Source organism: Pristiophorus japonicus, chromosome 6, assembly GCF_044704955.1.
Source record: "Pristiophorus japonicus isolate sPriJap1 chromosome 6, sPriJap1.hap1, whole genome shotgun sequence".
NCBI lineage: Eukaryota > Metazoa > Chordata > Chondrichthyes > Pristiophoridae > Pristiophorus > Pristiophorus japonicus.
The window spans coordinates 259,999,507-260,026,125 of record NC_091982.1 but is presented as its reverse complement, the minus strand read 5'-3'; the positions used below and the strand labels follow the sequence as shown (position 1 = coordinate 260,026,125).

At 47.2% G+C, this 26,619-nt stretch overlaps 1 protein-coding gene and 1 non-coding gene across 2 annotated transcripts in view; both read left to right on the top strand.

Annotated features, from left to right (window-relative positions):
• Positions 1-26,619, top strand: part of LOC139266308 (multiple epidermal growth factor-like domains protein 6) — a 496,732-nt gene that overhangs the window by 250,582 nt on the left and 219,531 nt on the right. The window lies entirely within an intron of this gene.
• Positions 17,959-18,040, top strand: trnas-acu (transfer RNA serine (anticodon ACU)). Its single transcript has one exon. It is a non-coding gene; the product is annotated as a tRNA-Ser (tRNA).

The following is a 26,619-nucleotide window of genomic DNA, read 5'->3' as shown; positions in this document are numbered from 1 at the left end:
TCGCCGAGCTAAGGCAACTTGCAGGACAATGTGAGTTTGATGGCTACCTGGAGCAAATGCTCAGAGACTTTTTTGTACTGGGCATTGGCCACGAGACCATCCTATGAAAACGTTTGACTGTAGAGACACCGACCCTCAGCAAGGTCATTGCGATAGCACAGGTGTTTATGACCACAAGTGATAACACCAAACAAATCTCTAAGCACACAAGTGCTAGCAATGTTCATAAATTAACTGGAACTGTGTTTGGGAGCAGAAATGTACAGCGCAGAAACCACGAGTGCCTCAGGTGACCCAGATGACTCAGAGTCCGCAACAAAGGATGAATGCAAGGCAATTCACACCTTGTTGGCATTGTGGAGGCTTCCATTCAGCCTATTCATGCCGCTTCAAAGGATATCTTTGCAAGAGCTATGGAACAATGGGGCACCTCCAACGAGCTTGCAGACGAGCTGCAAGCTCTGCAAAACCTGCTAACCACCACGTGGCAGAGAAAGATCGGTCCATGGTGGATCAAAGCAATTTCAAGCCTCAGAGAGAGGAGGCAGAAGTTGAAGTACACGGGGTGCACACATTTTGAATGAAATGTCCACCTATAATGCTAAATTGAATGGCTTACCCGAAGCCATGGAACTGGACACTGGCGCTAGCCAATCCATCATGAGTAAAAAGATGTTTGAGAGATTGTGATGCAACAAGGCACTCAGACCAACCCTGAGCCCCATCCACACAAAACTGAGAACGTACACCAAAGAGCTTATCACTGTTCTGGGCAGCGCCACGATCAAGGTCACCTACGAGGGCACGGTGCACGAACTGCCACTCTGGATTGTCCCGGGCGATGGCCCCACACTGCTTGGAAGGAGCTGGCTGGGCAAAATCCGCTGGAACTGGGATGACATCCGAGCTCTATCACATGTCGATGAGGCCTCATGTATCCAGGTTCTTAATAAATGTCCTTCTCTTTTTGAGCCAGGCATTGGAAACTTTTCCGGGGCCAAGGTGCGGATCCACTTGGTCCCAGAGGCACGACCCATTCACCACAAGGCGCGAGCGGTACCTCACATGATGAGGGAGAGAGTGGAAATCGAGCTGGACAGGATGCAATGCGAGGGCATCATCTCATCAGTGGAATTCAGCGAATGGGCCAGCCCAATTGTTCCAGTACTCAAAAGTGATGGCACGGTCAGGATTTGTGGCGTTTATAAAGTAACTATTAATCGCTTCTCGCTACAGGACCAATACCTGCTACCTAAGGCAGACGACGTATTTGTGACGCTGGCTGGAGGCAAGACGTTCACCAAGCTCGACCTGACTTCGGCCTACATGACGGAGGAGTCTTCGAAGGGCCTCACCTGCTTCAACATGCACAAGGGACTGTTCATCTACAACAGATGCCCATTTGGAATTCGGTCGGCTGCAGCGATCTCCAGAGAAACATGGAGAGCCTACTCAAGTCGGTACCACGCACGGTGGTTTTTCAGGACGACATATTGGTCACGAGTCGGGACACTGTCGAGCACCTACAAAACCTGGAGGAGGTCCTCCAGTGACTGGATCGCATAGGGCTGCGGCTGAAGAGGTCTTTATAGCAACAGAATTGGAGTTTTTGGGGAGAAAGATCGCGGTGGACAACATTCGACCCACAGACGCCAAGACAGAGGCTATCAGGAACGCACCCAGGCCACAGAACGTCACGGAGCTGCGGTCGTTCCTGGGACTCCTCAACTATTTTGGTAGCTTACTACCGGGGTTAAGCACCCCCTTAGAGCCCCTACATGTGTTATTGCGTAAAGGTGAGAACTGGGTATGGGGAAGAAACAAATAATTGTTTTTGAGAAATCCAGAAACATTTTATGCTCCAACAAGCTGCTTGTATTGTATAACCCGTGTAAAAGACTTGTGCTAGCATGTGATGCGTCGTCGTACGGAGTCGGGTGTGTATTACAACAAGCTAACGTTGCGGGGAAGTTGCAACCTGTCGCCTATGCCTCCTGGAGCTTGTCTAAGGCCGAGAGGGCCTACAGCATGATTGAGAAAAGAGGCATTAGCGTGTGTGTTCGGGGTAAAGAAAATGCATCAGTACCTGTTTGGCCTCAAATTTGAGCTGGAAACCGATCACAAGCCCCTCATATCCCTGTTCGCTGAAAACAAGGGGATAAATACTAATGCCTCAGCCCGCATACAAAGGTGGGCACTCGCACTATCAGCGTATAACTGTACCATCCGCCACAGGCCAGGCACCAAGAACTGTGTGGATGCTCTCAGTCGGCTACCATTGCCCACCACGGGGTGGAAATGGCGCAGCCTGCAAACTTGTTGATGGTCATGGAAGCGTTTGAAAATGATGAATCACCTGTCACGGCCCGCCACATTAGGACTTGGACCAGCCAAGACCCTCTGCTGTCCCGAGTAAAAAAGCTGTGTATTGCATGGGAGCTGGGCCAGCATCCCCGTTGAAATGCAAGAGCTAATCAAGCCGTTCCAGCGGCGAAAGGACGAGCTGTCCATTCAGGCAGACTGCCTGTTGTGGGGTAACCGCGTAGTGCTACCCAAAAAGGGCAGGGAGACATTCATCTCGGATCTCCACAACACACACCCGGGTATAGTAATGATGAAAGCGATAGCCAGATCCCACGTGTGGTGGCCCGGTATCTACTCTGACTTAGAGACCTGTGTACGGTAATGCAGCGTGTGTGCTCAGTTGAGCAACGCGGCCAGAGAGGCACCACTAAGTTTGTGGTCCTGGCCCTCCAGACCATGGTCGAGGATCCATGTCGACTATGTGGGCCCGTTTCTCGGTAAAATGTTCCTGGTGGTGGTGGATGCTTTTTCAAAATGGATTGAATGTGAAATAATGTCGGGAAACACCGTCACCACTGCATTGAAATCCTGAGGGCCATGTTTGCCACCCACGGCCTGCCTGACATACTGGTCAGTGACAACGGGCCATGTTTCACCAGTGCCGAATTTAAAGGATTCATGACCCGCAATGGGATCAAACATGTCACCTCGGCCCCGTTTAAACCAGCCTCCAATGGGCAGGCAGAGCGGGCAGTACAAACCATCAAACAGAGCCTTAAACGAGTCACAGAAGGCTCACTCCAAACCCGCCTGTCCCAAGTACTGCTCAGCTACCGCACGAGACCCCACTCGCTCACAGGGGTGCCCCCGGCTGAGCTACTCATGAAAAGGGCACTTAAAACCAGACTCTTGCTGGTTCACCCCAACCTGCATGATCAGGTAGAGAGCAGGCGGCAGCAACAAAATGTAAACGATGGTCGCGCCACTGTGTCACGGGAAATTGATCTGAATGACCCTGTGTAAGTGCTAAACTATGGACATGGTCCCCAGTGGATTGCGGGCACGGTGATAGCTAAAGAAGGGAGTAGGATGTTTGTAGTCAAACTAGACAATGGACAAATTTGCAGAAAGCACCTGGACCAAACGAGGCTGCGGTTCACAGACTGCCCTGAACAACCCACAGCAGACACCACCTTTTTCGAGCCCACAACACACACCCAAAGGATCAACGACACCCCCCCGGACCAGGAAATTGAATCCATCACGCCCAACAGCCCAGCAAGGCCAGGCTCACCCAGCAGCCATGCAGGGCCAACAACACGACAGCCTAGCGAGGGCACAGCCAACACACCAGAACAGATATTTGTACCGAGGCGGTCCACCAGGGAAAGAAAGGCTCCCGACCGCCTCACCTTGTAAATAGTTTTCACTTTGACTTTGGGGGGGGGTGGGGAGTGATGTTGTGTATCTGTAAAGCATGCACTCCCATATTCCACCACCAGGGAGCGCATCCCCTGAAGTCCCAAGGGATCCCAGCATCTCTTGGGAGCACTGTATATAAGCCGGCCCCTAAGGCCTGTTCCTCACTCTGGTGTGTCTTAATAAAGACTGAGGTCACTGTTACTATAACCTCCCTGTGTGCAGTCTCATCTGTGTTAGGAACACAGCAAAACCCATGTCTTCCACCTCCACGCACAGATTATCTTTCTGGTCTCTAATAGGCCCTACGCTTTCTTTAGTTATTCTCTTGCTCTTAATGTATTTATAAAATATCTTTGGGTTTTCCTTGATTTTACTTGCCAAAATGATTTCATGCTCTCTCTTTGCTTTACTAATTTCCTTTTTATTTTTTCCCCTGCGCTTTCTATACTCCTCGAGGGTTCCTGCAGTATTGAGCCCTTGGTATCTGTCATAAGACTCCCTTTTTTTTATCCTACCCTGTATGCCCCTTGACATTCAGGGGGCTTTAGATTTGTTGGTCCCACCCTTTTTCTTTAAGGGATCATACTTGCTTTGGACCCTCAGGATTCCTCCTTGAATGCCTCCCACTGCTCTGACACTGATATACCTTCCAATCGCTGTTTCCAGTTCACTTTGGCTAAATCACATCTCAGCTTAGTAAAATTGACATTCCCCTAATTTGAGAACTTTTATTCCTGGTCTATCTTTGTGCTTTTCCATATCTACCCTAAATCTAACTGAAATTTGATCACCAACATGCTTGCCCGCTGATACCCCTTCCACCTGCCCCTCTTCATTCCCTAAAACCAAGTCCAGAACCACCCCCTCCCTTGTTGTGCTTGCTACTACATACTGGCTAAAAAAGTTCTCCTGAATGCATTTTATAAATTCTGCACCTTTCATACTAATTCTATCCCAGTTAATATTAGGGTAGTTGAAATCCCCTACTATTGGTGCCCTATAGTTTTTGCACCTCTCAGAAATTTGCCTGCTTATTTGCTCTTCTATCTCCTTATGACTGTTTGGGGGTCCATCGTCAACAGTGTGATCACCCCTTTTTTGTTCTTCAATTCAACCCATATGGCCTCATTTGACGATCCTTCTAACATATCATCCCTCATCACAGCTGTAATTGTTTCTTTAATCAATACTGTGGCCCCCTCTCATTTTTTTATCCCCCGCTCTGTCCCGTCTGAAAACCATGTAACCAGGAATGTTGAGCTGCCATACCTGCTCTCCTTTCAGCCATGTCTCAGTAATAGCTATAATATCATACTCCCAAGTGTCTATCTGTGCTCTCAGTTCATGTACCTTATTCCCTAGACTCCTTGCATTGAAGTATATACCATTTCGCACTGCCAAACTCCCTTGTTGTCTATTCTCTAGCCTTTGTTTCCTCTGTTTTCCAAATTCACGTTCGAATTTTCTGCTTTCCAATTCCAGCTTTGCTTCTCTCCCTTCTGAATCTACTCTCAGGTTCCCATCCCCCTGCCAAGCTAGTTTAAACCCTCCCCAAATTCTCCCCCACTTCTCCTAACTCTCCCACTATTGGTTTATCCCCTTTAATTTATTTTGTTTACATTCCCCCAATCTGTCAGGCATCTACGATATTACCTATTAAATGTCTCGTGTTTCAGTGTTGTGGCCCTGAATAACACAGCCTTCCATAACTGTTATTGATGCTCGGCGATGAGCATTTGATCACCTTGTTGGATATCGAATGCAGTCACTTCAGTAGCAGTTGAGTTGGAGCAAAGATGTTGCCAATGCTTGCAGTTAGTGATTTTCAATTTACAGATAACACCATTTTGGTTTGTAAAAAAAGCATAAATTGATTCTCCATCTTCAATAATTTCATCCTTTAATCCATAGCTTCTGTGGGCTCCACTATTGGGAGTTCTGATGAAAGATCATTGACCTGAAACATTGACCCTGGTTCTCTCTGCTGCATGACTTGCTGAGTATTTCCAGCATTTTCTGTTTTTATTCCACCAATGGCTAAATGGATTTATCCATTAAGTGTATGAGCCATACACAACAGGAAGGCCCTGAGCATAATCTCAGGTTTGTGTTGAGCTAGCTGATCTCAGACAGAATGGTGGCTGTTATTTGGTCTTGGTGCCCCTGAGTTAGGGAGGTAAAGATCGGCCAGCGTTCCTGTTGCTAATTGCTATCCAGCAAACCGTACTGTATGGGCATATGTGTAGATATTGGGCGAGGATAGGATTGACATCTCCCTCACAGGCAAAGGGTCTGCCACAACTTACCATCAAGACTGACCACTAAGAAAAGGTGTTGAAGGGTGCCAAGCACCATGGAACTATATCCCAACAAGGAGTCAACACCTTCAAGACAAGAAAGGAGAAAATTGGTGCGGAGCGAAAATAAAATAGTAGTTTGCAGTCCACATGAATTCTACTTAGCTGTTTTGCTGTTTCTGCAGTAGGAAGGCAGCATATGGTGTAAATATTATTCAGATGCCAACAGACTACCGTGTCACTCTTTCTTTGCTTGCACAATAATAAGTGCACTTCAAAGTTATTCAATTTAAGAAATGTTTGAGGATTTTTTGAGGGGGTGATGGGGAACGGCTGAAGAACCTGGAATGCCTTACTCTGGAGAAGAGGAAGGTAGGGGTGATATTTAATACTCATTATTCCAGATGATATGTTTGAGATTACCTCAAATTCTAGAGCCAAGGAACACGGGCTCACATTTAGAATAGGGAACTTTTTAGATTTAACTACTTTATACAGGGTGATAAATATGAAGAGCGGACTGCATAGGGATGATTGTTGATAGTGTGGAAAAAATTAAGGGAACATCGAATAGATTTTTGAGGGATTAGCCGATTTTCTGGTCCTGTACTTTCTTATATTCCCATTGTATTTCTCCTGTTATTATTTTCCCTTTGAGCTGCCTCCCTCTCCAGTGCTTTGTTGAAACTATCAGCTCAAGGCCAGTGATGCAACTTTGTTGACCTGGACACTGAAGAATAGAAAGAATTGACGGAAAATCAGAGATATAATTGCAAACAGACTCTATAATGAGAGTAGTGATGTGATGAGATCGCTTAAACAAGCATGTATTAACAAATATGCAGTGCGAGGCTCGGAAGCACAGGATATCATTTGGTAATCATTTGGCTGGTTGGTTGATCTCCATGTGTGTGCACTGGGGGAAGGTTGTTACAAACATAGTGAATGAATAGCATTAAAAATTGGATCAGATGTTTTTATTGGGGGGATGCCAGGGGTTCTAACAGGAAAATCCAAATCTAATTTCAAATGCATATTACTATATTAAGCTGTACATCCTACTGTAATTATTAACCTTGAATACTAATCAGCAAAATAATGAGTTTGAAGCTGAAGATGATGGTAACCCACCTCCTACTCATCTAGATGGAGCACAGGAGAAGGAAGAGAACAAACAGGAAACAGATAAACAAGAACCACTTCATGTTTCAAGTGCAGGGCCTCTAAAACAGAACGATATAGACAGGCTCGTACTGCATAACTGGAAAATAACGTTCCATCCAAAAAAAGAATATCAAAGGAAAGCAGTTTTCCCCATTCACTTTTCTCCTACAATTTTCCGAATGGAAAGAGAATTGAAGCTGGCTGAACACTGATGTGGCACACTGTTTCTTGCATTCTGTGTGGGATTTTCAAGCAGGATAATCGCAGCTATCACCAGCTGTATAAGTGAATCGCTAACCATGAAACAAGTAATGCTTGCAAGGAATGCTAGAAGAAATAGAGCAGGGAACAGGCTTGTGCGGAGCATAAACACCGGCATTGACCGAATGGCCTATATCTGTGCTGTGAATTCTACGTAATTCAATGAAATTGATTGATACAAGGTAATCGAAACATCCACTCATTAATTGACAAAAAAATTTACAAATGATGAACAAAAGTGGAAGGAAATTCTTAAATGTGTTTTTGATGCTAACTTGTTTCATGGAGAAAGAGGATTAGCTTTCCGTCAACTCAAGTTAGGTTAGGACGTAATGGCTTAGCACCTCTTGCCATTGAAAGTGATCAAACAAGATCTGTAGAGTTCAGTAACATTATTGATTCAATTGCTGGGAAAAAGGAAAGAAGAGCACCATTGTAAATTGAAAGGGCCGGATTTTCGAGAAGTTTGCGACCGGGTTTTTGCCGCGATTTGACCCTCTGCGGAGAAAACCTGGTTGCAAAGCCCAGGAGGGATCCTCGGGTAGCTGTTTAGGGTGACACTTACAAGTACTGCTGGGGAGAGGAGCGCCGATGTGCAATAACACAGATTGCGTTCGGCACTTTCCCGATCCGTACGCCGCGCCCATAATACCCACAGGTCAAACCTGTCGGTGCAACCCTGTCAGCAGCGGTAAGTATGAAAACCTGCAAAAAAGGCACGTTAAAGTTTTTATTTTTTACTTTTCTTTCAGCGATTCGATAGATAAGGGTCTTGTAAATGTTTGTGGAATGTTTATTGGAATTTTTTTCCCCCCTCCCAAGGCCTCTTTCACAGCGCTCCCGGCCCCAGACTAAATTTGGCGAAACTCGTGTTTTTGCGCCGCGAGTGCTTGTGCAACAAGCCCCCCACCCCCCCTTTACACAATGCGTCCCTGGTGCAGACATGAAGGCCGAAAGTTCGGGCTAAAAATGGTAGTGCAGTGCAAATGGTAAGTCTCACGTATTATTATTATTTAAATGGAGAAAGATTGCAAAGTGCTGCAGTACAGCAGGACCTGGGGGCACTTGTGCCTGAAACACAAAAAGTTAGTATGCAGGTACAGCAAGTGATCAGGAAGGCCAATGGAATCTTGGCCTTTATTGCAAAAGGGATGGAGTATGAAAGCAGGGAAGTCTTGCTGCAGTTATACAGGGTATTGGTGAGGCCACACCTGGAATACTGCGTGCAGTTTTGGTTTCCATATTTACAAAAGGATATACTTGCTTTGGAGGCAGTTCAGAGAAGGTTCACTAGGTTGATTCCGGAGATGAGGGGGTTAGCTTATGAGGAAAGGTTGAGTAGGTTGGGCCTCTACTCATTGGATTTCAGAAGATTGAGAGGTGATCTTATCGAAACGTATGAGATTATTTAGGGGCCTTGACAAGGTGGATGCAGAAAGAATGTTTCCACTGATGGGGGAGACTAGAACCAGGGGGCATAATCTTCGAATAAGGGGCCGCCCATTTAAAACTGAGATGAGGAGAAATTTCTTCTCTCAGAGGTTTGTAAATCTGTGGAATTCGCTGCCTCAGAGAGGTGTGGAAGCTGGGACATTGAATAAATTTAAGACAGAGATAGACAGTTTCTTAACCGATAAGCGAATAAGGGGTTATGGGGAGTGGGCAGGAAAGTGGAGCTGTGTCCATGATCAGATCAGCCAAGATCGTATTAAATGGCAGAGCAGGCTCGAGGGGCTGTACGGCCTACTCCAGCTTGTATTTCTTATGTTCTTATGTATCGCTACCGTTTTCGCCGAAAAAGCCCGAAAGCTGGAAATCCAGCCCCAGGTCTTAAAATAAAGTTTATGGAAATTTGGAACTTACATTTTTTCTAGCTTCTTTACTGCATGTTTTATTACCACTGATTAGTTTCATTCATAAACATGCCCCACTTCCGCCCCTCCCCCCACCCCCAGCCGAGCCTGGGGTCTCAGTACAGTTGTACCCATTCCATCTGCCCACCCCACCATTGTCAACACTGCTAGTAGGTAATGTTTTGAAATTGCTGTGGTGCTAATGATCTCAGATGATGCTTGTATTAGAATTTATTACATTAGTACTCTCGCTTCTGAGTCAGAAGGCTGTGGTTTTGAGTCCCACTCCAGAGGCAAAATCCAGGCTGACTCTCCAGTGCAGTACTGAGGGAGTGCTGCACTGTCAGAGGCGCCGTATTTCGAATGAGACATTAAATTGCGGCCCGGTCTGCTCTCTCAGGCAAACTCAAAAAGATGTCATGGTACTATTCCGCAGAAGAGCAGCGGAGTTTTCCCAGGTGTCCTGGCCAATATTTATCCCTCAACCAAACCATTGAAACAATATGGCCGTTATCACATTTGTGTTTGTGGGAACTTGCTGTGCCCAAATTAGCTGCCGTGTTTCCTACATTACAACAGTGACGACACTTCAAATTGGCTGTGAAGTGCTTTGGGTTGTCCTGAGGTTGTGAAAAGCATCATATAAATGCAAGTCTTTATAGCAGCAGTGCCCCCCGTTAGTAGCAAATCAATTCAAGTTTTAAAACGTTGTGCTGGTTGAGTACACAGCCGTCCTGGCGGCCTCTGAATATATAAAGCGCAGCATCGCGTATCGAGAATGCTGCCAATCAGTGCTAGGGAGTTCCTGGGTTTCAGATCTGCCGTTGATTTCATCTTTTACTGGTCGTCATGGCGATCTCCCAGGAGTTAATAGTCGGAGCATCTAAACTAAGATTTCTCCTGACAGATAGGAGAAATAAGATATCATTTGTTGTGTGGATATCGTTGTAAAGCTGACACCTGTGTGGAGGCTGTAATTAGATAAGTCAACCTACCAGCCAAAGATTTTTCAAGCCAGTTTAATCAAAAAATCTCTTCTTATTCTAAACTGTTTCGTTTTGAAGTTTCACTGAGCTTGTCATGTGCATCATTGTGGTACAGTATTAGTTTTGCGTTTATTTATAATAATCTTATAAAAGTTTGACAATGCCTCCTTCATGTCCTTGGTACTGTTTAGTCTATTGTCCATAAATGCACTTGCACCTTCTGTAGATAGTAGATGGTGTCGATAGGACACAGTGTGACTGAATTGTTTAACTTGCTCATTATAGTGAGGTGACTAAAACAGCAAGAACTACTGGTACTATTTGAATTAATTCATTGACTGTGTGCTTGCATGTGGAATTTCCACAGTGAGGGAACGGTAGCATAGTGGCTATATAGGGGTTAGAAGCCTGGACTAATGATCTCAGGGATATGAGCTCAAATCCCACCACTAGCAGCTGGGGAATTTAAATTCAATTAAATAAATCTGTAATAAAAAAAAAACTAGTGCAACTATCTGATTGTTGTAAAAACCCATCTGGTTCACTAATGTCCTTTTAGGGAAGGAAAATGTGCTGAATTTACTTGGTTTGGCCTAGATGTGACTCTAGGCCCACTGGTTGACTCTTAACTGCCCTCTGAAATGACCCAGCAAGCCATTCATTTGTATTTAAGAATACTTGGGGGAAATTTCTGTTTTTTTTTTAAATTCATTCACAAGATGTGGATGGCCCCATTGCTGGTGGCACCTTTTCTGGTGGCATCCACATGCTGCGAATGAATTTAAAAAAACAGAAATTGTTTAACTTCGGAAGCTTCTTGTTGTATAAAGTTGTATGGGTTCTGTTCTGCTGTTTCAAAGCTGTAGTTCTCGGTGAGGTTGTCCCAGCTGTAATTTTAGTCTATTGCAAACTAACCACAAAGCAGCAGCACCAGTCTCCCTCACGTATCTTCACTGGAAACACCTATGAACTCGTGGAAGCAAGTCGCCCTCGTTCGAGGGACCGCCTATGATGATGATGATGAAAGAAATCTTGATCTAATCTTGACATTGCTTGACACTGTGGTTCTGTTGGATTTGGGTGGTGTGTCTGAAGCTAACTTGCTCAGGTTTCAGCTTTGCATTGCAACCAAACCCCGAATAGAAATGTGACCTCAGTTGCTCAGTGCTGCCCACGTTGTTTGATTTTCTTAATACACGTTTGAGTCTTAGACCTGTGACTTACTTTTACTTAAGTAGTTATGGGCTGCACGCTCCACGGTGAAATACAAGGAAGCCTGATTTTCTTCAGGGTAGCAGCAACGATCTCACTGAAAGCTGAGTTGAAAGGGTCAGCTATCAACATTCAATGACGTGTTTATAGTACAGAAACGTGGACTGCAATTGCACTTTCGACAGCAGTCTTCAAACTTTTATTTTGTGAGCTGTTGTTTTGATTAAGAGTGTCCCTTTTTTTAGCCTGCATTATTATTTACAACAACAACAACTTGTATTTATATAGCACCTTTAACATAGAAAAAATGCCCGAAAGTGCTTCACAAGAGTATTATAAGACAAAGATTTGACACCAAGCCACATAAGAAATTAAGGCAGATGACCAACAGCTTGGCCAAAGGGGTAGGTTTTAAGGAGCGTCTTAAAGGAGGAAAGAGAGGTGTTGGTGCTATAGGACAGAGAGGGGGGGAACTAATGCTAATAATAATAAATATAACACCGTGTCTGCTTTGGATAGAATGCACTTTACTCCAAGCCTGCAGCTGATACTACTCAGTGAGCAAAATCTAGCTCAATTTAGACTTCCAACGTATAACCTTTAGCTATGAGAATTCACTCTCCTTCCCTCCCCAAGCCTGGGTGACTGAGTGATTTATGATATATGCCTCAGTAATCAATTGTGAGTTATCATTCAATGAATTTGCAGTGATTATTTCACAACCATTAATCGTTCAGAAAGGTTGTCACAGTGTGTCAAACACACAAAGTGCAGTGGCTGTCAGTATGTGCCACGAAACACACTGTCAGAAGGAAAACAGACCCAGCGGCAGAATAAAAATGGGTTCATGAACTCCACAGCATACATTATACGAATAATGGAACCATGAGGGGTAGCTCAACTTTATGATTTGTGGGGCAAGGCTATGAGGATGGTTGTAAACCTGTGTGGTTCATGAATTCACGGCTTTGCAAGCACTACCTGTTAGCCATTATTCTCTCTGCAAAATATTACCTGGACCAGTCGAATTGAAGTTCCTTACCTCAGCTTTAATAGTTATGACAGAGCACTGCAGTTCTGGCATAGTGCGGGCAGGCTGTTGCTCCTCAGATGCTACATGTTTCTGCCCTCCCCATTGCTAACCTCACACTACAATGCAAGGTCATCTCATTTCAATTTTAGTGTGACACTCCGAGGACAAAATGGGTAATGTGATGAGAGTGCTCCAAGGGTCAAGATATCCTGGGAAGCTGATCTTTAAAGCCTACCACTGTCCCCCATGTTCCTGCCACTGAGCAGGTGGAGAAACGGCTGCAAGAAGACATGCAACTGCCTTTAATGAAGCAGCTTTTGAGGTTTTGGTACAGGAGTTCCTGCAAAGAGGGTTGATTCTTTTTTGTAGTATAACAGCGACCTGCCAATGAGTGTCCGTGCCAGAGCTACGTGAATGGAAGTGACTGAATGGATGGGTGCAGTGCTAGCTGTTCACAGAAGGAGCAGGTCAGGAAGAAATCTTCTGCTCACAGCAAAGTTGCCAATGTAAGCCATGCTCACATCAGTCCGCTGTGGCTCAGTGGGTAACTCTCTCTCCTCTGAGTCAGAAGGTTGTGGGTTCAAGTCCAGGGTCTTGAGCTCAAAACAATCTAGGCTGACACTTCAGTGCATTAGAATTCAGAAGAATGAGAGGTGATTTTATCGAAACGTATAAGACTATGGGCCCAAGTTTCCACATGATTCGCGCCTGATTTTTAGGAGCAACTGGTGGAGAACGGACTATTTTAGAAATCGCAATTCTCCACATTTTTTTTTCTGCAGTTCTAGTCAGGTAGAACAGTTCTAGTTTAGAACAGAATTTTTTCTTCAAAAGGGGGCGTGTCCGGCCACTGACGCCTGATTTCAAAGTTTCCACAGTGAAAATGTACTCCAAACTAATGTAGAATGGAGCCAGTGAAGATTTTTGTAGAACTGATAAAACCTGTTCTACACATTAAAAAATCAGGCGCAGGTTACAAATTAGGCGTCCAGAACGAGGTGGGGGGAGGTGGGGGGAAGGGAACTCATTAAATTTGACAATAAATCCTTATTTATACTTCTACAAATATTATACAAATAAATCCAACCTGAATAAACATTTATAAGCCAAGAAAAGATTAAATAAACCATCTTCCTACCTGTGTGAAAGTGCTTCAGCCAGGGAGAATTCTGCAGCTGTTTGTGTCGCTGAGCGGGAGGGGGAGAGAGAGAGAGAGAGAGAGGGAGGGAGAGAGAGAGGGGGGGGGGGGGAGGGAGGGAGAGAGAGAGAGAGAGAGAGGGGAGGGAGGGAGGGAGAGAGAGGGGGGGAGGGAGGGAGGGAGAGGGGGGGAGGGAGGGAGGGAGAGGGGGGGAGGGAGGGAGAGAGAGGGGGAGGGAGGGAGAGAGAGAGAGGGGAGGGAGGGAGGGAGAGAGAGGGAGGGAGAGAGAGGGGGGGAGGGAGGGAGGGAGAGGGGGGGAGGGAGAGAGGGGGGGGAGGGGGAGGGAGGGTGGGAGAGAGAGAGGGGAGGGGGGAGAGAGAGAGGGGAGGGTGGGGAGAGAGAGAGAGGGGGGAGGGGGGAGAGAGAGAGGGGGGAGGGAGAGGGGGGAGGGAGCGGGAGGGGGGAGAGAGAGAGGGGGGAGGGGGGAGAGAGAGAGGGGGAGGGAGGGAGAGAGAGAGAGAGAGAGGGGAGGGAGGGAGGGAGGGAGGGAGGGAGAGAGAGGGGGGAGGGAGGGAGGGAGAGAGAGGGAGGAAGAGAGAGGGAGGGAGAGAGAGGGGGGGGAGGGAGAGAGAGGGGGGAGGGAGGGAGAGAGAGGGGGGGAGGGAGGGAGAGAGAGGGGGGGAGGGAGGGAGAGAGAGGGGGGGAGGGAGGGAGGGAGAGAGAGGGGAGGGAAGGAGAGAGAGGGAGGGAAGGAGAGAGAGGGGGGGAGGGAGAGGGAGGGGGGAGAGAGAGAGGGGAGGGGGGGAGGGAGAGGGAGGGGGGGAGAGAGAGAGGGGGAGGGGGTGAGAGAGAGGGGGAGGGGGGGAGAGAGAGGGGAGGGGGGGGAGAGAGAGGGGAGGGGGGGAGAGAGAGAGGGGGGAGGGGGGGAAAGAGAGAGGGGGAGAGAGAGAGGGGGAGGGGGTGGGGGAGGGGGGGAGAGAGAGGGGAGGGGGGGGAGAGAGAGGGGAGGGGGGAGAGAGAGAGAGGGGAGGGGGGGAGGGAGAGAGGGGAGGGGAGGGGGGGAGGGAGAGAGGGGGAGGGGGGGAGAGAGAGAGGGGGGAGGGGGGAGAGAGAGAGGGGGGGAGGGGAGAGAGAGGGGGGGGAGAGAGAGAGGGGGAGGGGGGGAGAGAGAGGGGGGAGGGGGGGGGAGAGAGAGGGGAGGGGAGGGGGGAGGGAGAGAGGGGAGGGGGGAGGGAGAGAGGGGAGGGGAGGGGGGAGGGAGAGAGGGGAGGGGGGGGAAGGGAGAGAGGGGAGGGGGGGAGGGAGAGAGGGGAGGGGGGTAGGGGGGGAGGGAGAGCGGGGAGGGGGGGAGAGAGAGCGTGGGGGGGAGAGAGAGCGGGGGCGGTGGGGGGGATACAGGAGCGCGGGTCGGGTCAGTCGGGGGGGGAGCAGGTGTCGGGTCGGGGCGGGGGGGGGGCGGGGGAGCGGGTGTCAGGTCTCGGGTCGGGGCGGGGGGGTAGTGGGTGTCGGGTCGGGGGTGGGGGAGCGGGTGTCGGGTCGGGGGGGGGGGGAGCGGGTGTCTGGTCGGGTCGGGTCGGCGGGGGGGGGGTGGGGTGGTGCGAGTGTCGGGTCTGGTCGCGGGGGGGGGCAGGAGCTGTCCGTGGGAGGAGCCTCATTCACGCAGCCCCAGTGAGGCCATTGGGCCAGGGCTAGGGGCTGCGTGCTTCGGGCCCCTCCCACACAGTTCGGCGCCTGGAGCTACTGCACTTGCGTGCCGACTGTAGCGCGCATGTGCAGAGGTCCCGGCACTGTTTTCAGCGCAGGGACCTGGCTCCGCCCCCCCACAGCTCGTGCTGACTGCGCCGAGGGCCAGAGGACCTGTAAGTCGGTGGAGAATACCGAGGATTCTTTTAGGCGCCGTTTTAGGCGCGAAAAACGGGCGCCCAGCTCGGAGGGGCGCCCGTTTTTTTTCTTGTGGAAACTTGGGCCCCTTCAGGGGGCTTGATAAGGTGGATGCCGAGAGAATGTTTCCACTGATTGGGGAGATTAGAACAAGGGGGCATAATCTTCGAATAAGGAATCGCCCATTTAAAACTGAGATGAGGAAGAATTTCTTCTCTGAGAGGGTTGTAAATCTGTGAAATTCGCTGCCACAGAGAGGTGTGGAGGCTGGTTCATTGAATACATTTAAGACAGAGATAGACAGTTTCTTAACCAATAAGGGAATAAGGGGTTATGGGGAGCGGGCAGGGAAGTGGACCTGAGTCCATGATCGAATCAGCTATGATTGTATTAAATAGCGGAGCAGGCTCAAAGGGCCGTATGGCCTACTCCTGCTCCTTTGTTCTTATAGTGCTGTCTTTTGGATGAGATATTAAACCACGGCCCATCTGATCTCTCAAGTGGACGTAAAAGATCCCAGGGCACTATTTCAAAGAAGAACAGGGGAGTTATCCCCGGTGCCCTGGCAAATATTTATCCTTCAATCAACATAACAAAAAAACAGATTATCTGGCCATTATCACATTGCTGTTTGTGGAAGCTTGCTTGTGTGCAAATTGGCTGCCACATTTCCCACATTACAACAGCGACTACACTCCAAAAGTACTACATTGGCTGTAAAGCGCATTGAGACGTCCGGTGAAAGGCGCTATATAAATGCAAGTCTTTTTTCACACCTTGCTTCCTTTCAAAACATTGCTTTATAATTCGTCTGAACATCACTTCATTACAGGGGACAAGGCACAGATTTGCGCAATTGCTCAGGCACTTATCAGGTAAGCCTGACTTTTTCTCGAGCGCTCTGCATTGCTAGTAGGTCAAGACATTTGCCCTGTGCTCCATTAACTGCAACAAACAAGATACACTAAGCACACTACCCACATCTGGTACCTACATGCTGCACATTAACACATCTGCATAAGGTGACTGCTTGTCTGGGCACTTGGGTTAAACACATCTTTTCTTTCATTCCTTAGAACAACAGATGTCCCTTTTCGATGTGATTGCCGGAGAAGGCTGCACATAAATGTTGCCAGCATCTGTTGATGAGAGGTGTTTCACTGAATCTTTGAGCCTTCACACCTCACGAGGAGAGGGTCTTGGAGGTTCTGGGTATAGAAGGAATGAGGACACTTGAGTTTGTTGCCTTCCCCAAACTTATGGCATCAATCTTTGCTTTTCATTCCGTGTCTCCTCATTCACCCATTCATGTACCAATATATGTTGCAGCACTGTCGCATAATCCATATAACTCTGTTCCCAAGGCTGCCTTACTACGAACATTGTGTTTCTCCAGGCAGCTAATGGCCCATCTCAACTGGTTCTGTCAGAGGATGCTGTGCCAGCACAGATGTATCCACTCTCGGAAAAGGGGGCAGGTAGTGAGTTGCTTGATAGAATGCTTTGTGAAACACAGAGCACTGAGTGAGAAGAAGCAATTCCGGAAGTCTCAACGTTGACTTGAGGACCAGCTTAAGGCCTATTTTAGTTACTGAACCCAGGGGTTCAGATCTCATGGGATTTGCCTCCAAAGGCAGTTTGGTAACTTATCAACAGCAGTTCATGGGGTCATTGGAAAGCATTCATAAGAACATGAGAACATAAGAATTAGGAACAGGAGTAGGCCATCTAGCCCCTCGAGCCTGCTCCGCCATTCAACAAGATCATGGCTGATCTGGCCGTGGACTCAGCTCCACTTACCCGCCCGCTCCCCGTAACCCTTAATTCCCTTATTGGTTAAAAATCTATCTATCTGTGACTTGAATACATTCAATGAGCTAGCCTCAACTGCTTCCTTGGGCAGAGAATTCCACAGATTCACAACCCTCTGGGAGAAGAAATTCCTCCTAACCTCGGTTTTAAATTGGCTCCCCCGTATTTTGAGACTGTGCCCCCTAGTTCTAGTCTCCCCGACCAGTGGAAACAACCTCTCTGCCTCTATCTTGTCTATCCCTTTCATTATTTTAAATGTTTCTATAAGATCACCCCTCATCCTTCTGAACTCCAACGAGTAAAGACCCAGTCTACTCAATCTATCATCATAAGGTAACCCCCTCATCTCCGGAATCAGTCTAGTGAATCGTCTCTGTACCCCCTCCAAAGCTAGTATATCCTTCCTTAAGTAAGGTGACCAAAACTGCACGTAGTACTCCAGGTGCAGCCTCACCAATACCCTTACAGTTGCAGCAGGACCTCCCTGCTTTTGTACTCCATCCCTCTCGCAATGAAGGCCAACATTCCATTCGCCTTCCTGATTACCTGCTGCACCTGCAAACTAACTTTTTGGGATTCATGCACAAGGAGCAGAGACGAGGTGGCCGAGAGGTTAAGGCGATGGACTACTAATCCATTGTGCTCTGCACGCTATGGTTCGAATCCCAATCTCGTCGTCGTTGGCTTACAACCAAAAAGAGTTTCATGCACAAGGACCCCCAGGTCCCTCAACCGCAACATGTTGTAATTTCTCCCCATTCAAATAATATTCCCTTTACTGTTTTTTTTTTCCAAGGTGGATGACCTCACATTTTCCGACATTGTATTCCATCTGCCAAACCTTAGCCCATTCGCTTAACATATCTAAATCTCTTTGCAGCCTCTCTGTGTCCTCTACACAACCCGCTTTCCCACTAATCTTTGTGTCATCTGCAAATTTTGTTACACTACACTCTGTCCCCTCTTCCAGGTCATCTATGTATATTGTAAACAGTTGTGGTCCCAGCACCGATCCCTGTGGTACACCACTAACCACCGATTTCCAACCTGAAAAAGACCCATTTATCCCGACTCTCTGCTTTCTGTTAGCCAGCCAATTCTCTATCCATGCTAATACATTTCCTCTGACTCCGCGTACCTTTATCTTCTGCAGTAACCTTTTGCGTGGCACCTTATCGAATGCCTTTTGGAAATCTAAATACACCACATCCATCGGTACACCTCTATTCACCATGCTCGTTATATCCTCAAAGAATTCCAGTATATTAGTTAAACATGATTTACCCTTCATGAATCCATGTTGCGTCTGCTTGATTGCACTATTCCTATCTAGATGTCCCGCTATTTCTTCCTTAATGATAGCTTCAAGCATTTTCCCCACTACAGATGTTAAACTAACCGGCCTATAGTTACCTGCCTTTTGTCTGCCCCCTTTTTTAAACAGAGGCGTTACATTAGTTGCTTTCCAATCCGCTGGTACCTCCCCAGAGTCCAGAGAATTTTGGTAGCTTATAACGAATGCATCTGCTTTAACTTCCGCCATCTCTTTTAATACCCTGGGATGCATTTCATCTGGACCAGGGGACTTGTCTACCTTGCGTCCCATGAGCCTATCCAGCACTACCTCCCTAGTGATAGTGATTATCTCAAGGTCCTCCCTTCCCACATTCCCGTGACCAGCAATTTTTGGCATGGTTTTTGTGTCTTCCACTGTGAAGACCGAAGCAAAATAATTGCTTAAGGTCTCAGCCATTTCCACATTTCCCATTATTAAATCCCCCTTCTCATCTTCTAAGGGACCAACATTTACTTTAGTCACTCTTTTCCGTTTTATATATCGGTAAAAGCTTTTACTATCTGTTTTTATGTTTTGCGCAAGTTTACTTTCGTAATCTATCTTTCCTTTCTTTATTGCTTTCTTAGTCATTCTTTGCTGTCGTTTAAAATTTTCCCAATCCTCTAGCTTCCCACTAACCTTGGCCACCTTATGCGCATTGGTTTTTAATTTGATACTCTCTCTTATTTCCTTGGTTATCCACGACTGGTTATCCCTTCTCTTACCGCCCTTCTTTTTCACTGGAATATATTTTTGTTGAGCACTATGAAAGAGCTCCTTAAAAGTCCTCCACTGTTCCTCAATTGTGCCACCGTTTAGTCTGTGTTTCCAGTCTACTTTAGCCAACTCTGCCCTCATCCCACTGTAGTCCCTTTTGTTTAATCATAGTACGCTCGTTTCTGACACAACTTCCTCACCCTCAATCTGTATTACAAATTCAACCATACGGTGATCACTCATTCCGAGAGGATCTTTTACTCGGAGATCGTTTATTATTCCTGTCTCATTACACAGGACCAGATCTAAGATGGCTTGCTCCCTTGTAGGTTCTGTAGCATACCGTTCTAAGAAACAATCCCGTATGCATTCTATGAATTCCTCTTCCAGGCTACCCCATGCGATTTGATTTGACCAATCGATATGTAGGTTAAAATCCCCCATGATTACTGCCGTTCCTTTTTCACATGCCTCCATTATTCCCTTGATTATTGCCCGCCCCACTATGAAGTTATTATTTGGGGGCCTATAAACTACGCCCACCAGTGACTTTTTCCCCTTACTATCTCTAATCTCCACCCACAATGATTCAACATTTTGTTCATTAGAGCCAATATCGTCTCTCACAACTGCCCTGATATCATCCTTTATTAACAGAGCTACCCGACCTCCTTTCCCTTCTTGTCTATCTTTCCGAATTGTCAGATACCCCTGTATGTTTAATTCCCAGTCTTGGCCACCATGCAACCACATTTCTGTAATGGCCACCAAATCATACCCATTTGTAATGATTTGTGCCGTCAACTCATTTACTTTATTTCGAATGCTGCGTGCGTTTAGGTAGAATGTTTTAATATTAGTTTTTAAACGATAATTTTTAGTTTTGACCCCTCCTGCAGCCCCTTTATATTCACACATATTGTCCCTTCCTGTCACCTTGTAGTTTACACTTACCCCAGTGCTACTCTGCTCTGTTGCCTCCTGCCTTTTGCATTCTTTCTTGGGGTCCTGTTGATCTGAGTTCTCACCCACTCTAACTAGCTCAGAGCCCTCTCCTGGGTTCCGAATACTCCTTGCATTGAGGCACCGAGCTTTCATGCTTGCCTTTTTATTACACTTTGACCCTTTTGAATTTTGCTGTACAGTGGCCCTTTTTGTTCTTTGCCTTGGGTTTCTCTGCCCTCCACTTTTACTCATCTCCTTTCTGTCTTTTGCTTTTGTCTCCATTTTGTTTCCCTCTGTCTCCCTGCATTGGTTCCCATCCCCCTGCCATATTAGTTTAACTCCTCCCCAACAGTACTAGCAAACACTCCCCCTAGGACATTGGTTCCAGTCCTGCCCAGGTGCAGACCGTCCGGTTTGTACTGGTCCCACCTCCCCCAGAATCGGTTCCAATGCCCCAGGAATTTGAATCCCTCCCTGCTGCACCACTGCTCAAGCCACGTATTCATCTGAGCTAGCCTGCGATTCCTACTCTGACTAACTCGTGGCACTGGTAGAAATCCTGAGATTACTACTTTTGAGGTCCTATGTTTTAATTTAGCTCCTAGCTCCTTAAATTCGTCTCGTAGGGCCTCATTCCTTTTTTTACCTATATCGTTCGTACCAATGTGCACCACGACAACTGGCTGTTCACCCTCCCTTTTCAGAATGTCCTGCACCTGCTCCGAGACATCCTTGACCCTTGCACCAGGGAGGCAACATACCATCCTAGAGTCTTGGTTGCGGCCGCAGAAACACCTATCTATTCCCCTTACGATTGAATCCCCTATTACTATCGCTCTCCCACTCTTTTTCCTGCCCTCCTGTGCAGCAGGGCCAGCTACGGTGCCATGAACTTGGCTGCTGCTGCCCTCCCCTGATGAGTCATCCCCCTCAACAGTACTCAAAGTGGTGTATCTGTTTTGTAGGGGGATGACCGCAGGGGACCCCTGCACTACCTTCCTTGCACTACTCTTCCTGCTGGTGTTCCATTCCCTATCTGGCTGTGGACCCTTCACCTGCGGTAAAACCAACTCGCTACACGTGCTACTCACGTCATTCTCAGCATTGTGGATGCTCCAGAGTAAATCCACCCTCAGCTCCAATTCCGCAATGCGGACCGTCAGGAGCTGGAGGCGGATACACTTTCCGCACACGTAGTTGTCAGGGGCACCGGAAGTGTCCCTGAGTTCCCACATGGTACAGGAGGAGCATATCATGTGACCGAGCTCTCCTGCCATGACTTAACCCTTAGATACACTTAAATTGGCAACAATAATGCAAAAGTTTACTCACTGTTATAGAAGAGAAAAAAGAAAAACTACTCACCAATCACCAGCCAATCACTTACCCCTTTGGCTGTGATGTCACCTTTCTATTTCTTTCTACTTTTTTGCCTTCTCCCTGTAGCTGCACAAGCCACGCCTCTCCTCGCACCTCCTCGACGTTGGGCCCCGGACTCCCTGTTGTGCCTTTTATAGGCCTCTCACCGAAGTCCCGACTGCCAAGGAGTCTGTACAGTTTGTGGCTGTGTGTCGAAGTCACCCCACGGTCCTCTGCAGCAGAGCTACACTTGGCTGAAGTCCTTGGCTCAGGTTTCACTTCCAGCATAATTGAACTCTTGAGACCTTGGGCTCCAGTCGACAGAAGCCTGTCTTGTTTGGATTCAGTATGTTGGCGAATCAGATTGAGACAGCAGTGGCACAGGGTTTCAGCAACTTCATTGCTGCACAGAAGTTTGTTCATGCATTGAATTCTGGCTATGTGGATGGAGCTCCCTGCCGCAGGGGAATGGCAGGAGCTGACATTTGTGATGGAAAGGCCCCTGAGGTGATGCCACCTTTATACCACCCATTGCCCCTTTCAAATAACTCCATGTGTACCAAATAGCATAGGCAACCACCATAGCAACAATGGTGGTTCTTGCCATACCATGTACAGAGCCCGTACCAGAAAGCATCCAATCACCTTCCTCCCTCGAGATGGACAGTAACGTCCAGCAGTCAGCGACCTCACTTCCACCTCCCACTGGGGAATTATTTAGTACATGTTTAGAATGTAGAAGATACACATCATTCACTTTCAGAATGGGTAAAGTTGGAGAAAACACAACTGCAGTGTATTCAGTTAGGGTAAATAAAATTTGGCTTAACTGATACTCTCTTATATTGTGACACTTCATTTGTGATGGGGCAGAGCAAGGTGGCTGTGGAGAAATACTGTCGTATTCATAGGTCCTGACTATGACGGTGATTTTATTTGGTCTGGGTAGGCTGATTCCGGAGATGAGGGGGTTACCTTATGATGATAGATTGAGTAGACTGGGTCTTTACTCGTTGGAGTTCAGAAGGATGAGGGGTGATCTTATCGAAACATTTAAAATAATGACAGGGATAGACAAGATAGAGGCAGAGAGGTTGTTTCCACTGGTCGGGGAGACTAGAACTAGGGGGCACAGCCTCAAAATACGGGGGAGCCAATTTAAAACCGAGTTGAGAAGGAATTTCTTCTCCCAGAGGGTTGTGAATCTGTGGAATTCTCTGCCCAAGGAAGCAGCTGAGGCTAGCTCATTGAATGTATTCAAGTCACAGAGAGATAGATTTTTAACCAATAAGGGAATTAAGGGTTATGGGGAGCGGGCGGGTAAGTGGAGCTGAGTCCACGGCCAGATCAGCCATGATCTTTTTGAATGGCGGAGCAGGCTCGAGGGGCTAGATGGCCTACTCCTGTTCCTAATTCTTATGTTCTTATGTTCTTATGTTCTTAGCAGGTATTCATGTGCATGAATCTAAACCTATGGTCACAGACCAATGGTACATTCTTGGAGTGAGACTCTCTGTTCGCCAAGCGGGTGACATTAACCGTACGGGCCACTATGGCCAGTGTGCCTTCAACAATACTGACAGTTTGAAGAAACTAACCAGACAGCAAAAGCCCAGGCTTCTCTCATGTTCCTGTGTGTTTACCTTAGAGAAAATAGATAAACTGAATGGCCAGGTCAAACAAGGCATTTGTGACCTGCATGGTGCAATTATCCACTGCAGGTTGGGAGATTTGGTAGATATCTTCTGCCGCTGATTGGAAAGTCTCAGTGACAAAAAAGGACAAACTAATTTTTCCCTTGACAGCCACTGACTGAGCTCCCCCTACTTGGGAATTGATTTCTAGGTCTGGCTTCATGCGTGTGCACAATTCAGTGAAGATCTCCTTCACGAATCATAGTTGTTGCCTGCAGGTGTTCTTTGGACATGTACAGGTAGGATTGTCTGAACATACAGGTGGCAGATTAATGGCAACTCCTGATTGACGTCTGAGGTGAAAACATATCTGCCTGGTATGCCTCCTTTCAAATTCCTCCTCTTGAACTTGCAACTATAGAAGGCTGCCCAGAGGGATACCGAATAGATAGCAGAGTATGAAATAACCCTGGGGAAACGGGCTAACTCGGCAGACGCATTGCAACTTTAAGAAGCTGTCTGTAATTTCCTTTATGGCAAGGCAGCAAAATGGCTACACATCTCAACGGCATAGAAGTAGCGGAATAGATGGAAAGACAGCTGTTACTGGCAGCATCTGCAAATGAATGTAACCCCCACCCCCCACCCCCCCCCGCCACCTTAACAGCAAAGACCTACCTTTGCAGTCATAAAAACAGAAAATGCTGGAAATCTCAGCGGGTCAGGCAGCATCTGTGGAGAGAAAGCAGAGTTAACGTTTCAGGTTGATGACCCTTCATCAGAACTGGAGTGTGTTCGGAAAGAACGGATTCTAAACAAGCACTGAAAGGAGGAGGCAAAGATCGAACAAAAGGGAAGGTCTGTGATAGGGTGGAAGACAGGAGAGATTGGAGAGACAAAATGGATGACGGCCCAAATTCAAAAGGTAATGCCAGGAGTTAGAAAAACATTAGTCACGATAGGGTGTGAATGATGGGATAATGACCAGTTGCCATTAGAGACAAGGAGAAGAAAAGAAAGAAAGAAACAGCTTCAGGGGCAGGGAGCGGGGAGGGTTTGTGCCTGATTTATATAACCACTGAACTACTTGAGCATTATTCAGGTACTCTAACCATATAATGGGGTCCAGTCCTAATAAGAATTTTTGGGGGGACCTGAATGATCCTAATGCAATGCTCGTGCACAATCTCGGAGTGCTGCAGTTCTATCAAGTGCAATGCACATTGAATGTTCTGCAAGCCTCAGGCCTCACTGCCCCATAACATGGGTAACTGTCGTCTGATGTGCCAAGGTGTGAACAATTAGTTGTGTTAAGTGCTCTGGAGCAGAGAAACTTGATAGGGTAGTGCTGAGATGTTGTTTCCCCCTGGCTGGAGGGTCTAGAACTAGGGGGCATAGTCTCAGGATAAGGAGTCGGCCATTTGAGACTAAGATGAGGAGCAATTTCTTCACTCAGAGGATTGTGAATCTTTTGAATTCTTTACCCCATAGGGCTGTGGATGCTGAGTCTCTGAATATATTCAAGGCTGAGATAGATAGAATTTTGAATCTAGGGGAATTAAAGGATATGGAGATCAGGCAGGAAAGTGGAGTTGAGGTCAACCGTGATCTTATTGAAAGGCGGAGCAGGCTCGAGGGCCTATAAGAACATAAGAACATAAGAATTAGGAACAGGAGTAGGCCATCTAGCCCCTCGAGCCTCCTCTGGCTCTATCTTGTCTATCCCTTTCATGATTTTAAATGTTTCTATAAGATCACCCCTCATCCTTCTGAACTCCAACGAGTAAAGACCCAGTCTACTCAATCTATCATCATAAGGTAACCCCTCATTTCTTGAATCAATCTAGTGAATCGTCTCTGTACCCCTTCCAAAGCTAGTACATCCTTCCTTAAGTAAGGTGACCAAAACTGCATGCAATACTCCAGGTGCGGCCTTACCAATACCTTATACAGTTGCAGCAAGACCGCCCTGCTTTTGTACTCCATCCCTCTCGCAATGAAGGCCAACATTCCATTCGCCTTCCTGATTATCTGCTGCACCTGCAAACTAACCTTTTGGGATTCATGCACAAGGACCCCCAGGTCTCTCTGCACCACAGCATGTTGTAATTTCTCCCCATTCAAATAATATTCCCTTTTACTGTTTTTTTTCCTAAGGTGGATGACCTCACACTTTCCGACATTATATTCCATCTGCCAAACCTTAGCCCATTCGCTTAACCTATCCAAATCTCCTTGCAGCCTCTCTGAGTCCTCTACACAACCCGCTTTCCCACTAATCTTAGTGTCATCTGCAAATTTTGTTGCACTACACTCTGTCCCCTCTTCTAGGTCATCTATGTATATTGTAAACAGTTGTGGTCCCAGCACTGATCCCTGTGGCACACCACTAACCACCGATTTCCAACCCGAAAAGGACCCATTTATCCCGACTCTCTGCTTTCTGTTCGCCAACCAATTCTCTACCCATGCTAATACATTTCCTCTGACTCCGCGTACCTTTATCTTAGAAACATAGAAACATAGAAAATAGGTGCAGGAGCAGGCCATTCAGCCCTTCTAGCCTGCACCGCCATTCAATGAGTTCATGGCTGAGCATGAAACTTTAGTACCCCATTTCTGCTTTCTCGCCATAGCCCTTGATCCCCCGAGTAGTAAGGACTTCATCTAACTCCCTTTTGAATATATTTAGTGAATTGGCCTCAACTACTTTCTGTGGTAGAGAATTCCACAGGTTCACCACTCTCTGGGTGAAGAAGTTTCTCCTCATCTCGGTCCTAAATGGCTTACCCCTTATCCTTAGACTGTGACCCCTGGTTCTGGACTTCCCCAACATTGGGAACATTCTTCCTGCATCTAACCTGTCTAAACCCGTCAGAATTTTAAACGTTGGTATGAGGTCCCCTCTCATTCTTCTGAACTCCAGTGAATACAAGCCCAGTTGATCCAGCCTTTCTTGATAGGTCAGTCCCACCATCTAGGGAATCAGTCTGGTGAATCTTCGCTGCACTCCCTCAATAGCAAGAATGTCCTTCCTCAAGTTAGGAGACCAAAACTGTACACAATACTCCAGGTGTGGCCTCACCAAGGCCCTGTACAACTGTAGCAACACCTCCCTGCCCCTGTACTCAAATCCCCTCGCTATGAAGGCCAACATGCCATTTGCTTTCTTAACCGCCTGCTGTACCTGCATGCCAACCTTCAATGACTGATGTACCATGACACCCAGGTCTCGTTGCACCTTCCCTTTTCCTAATCTGTCACC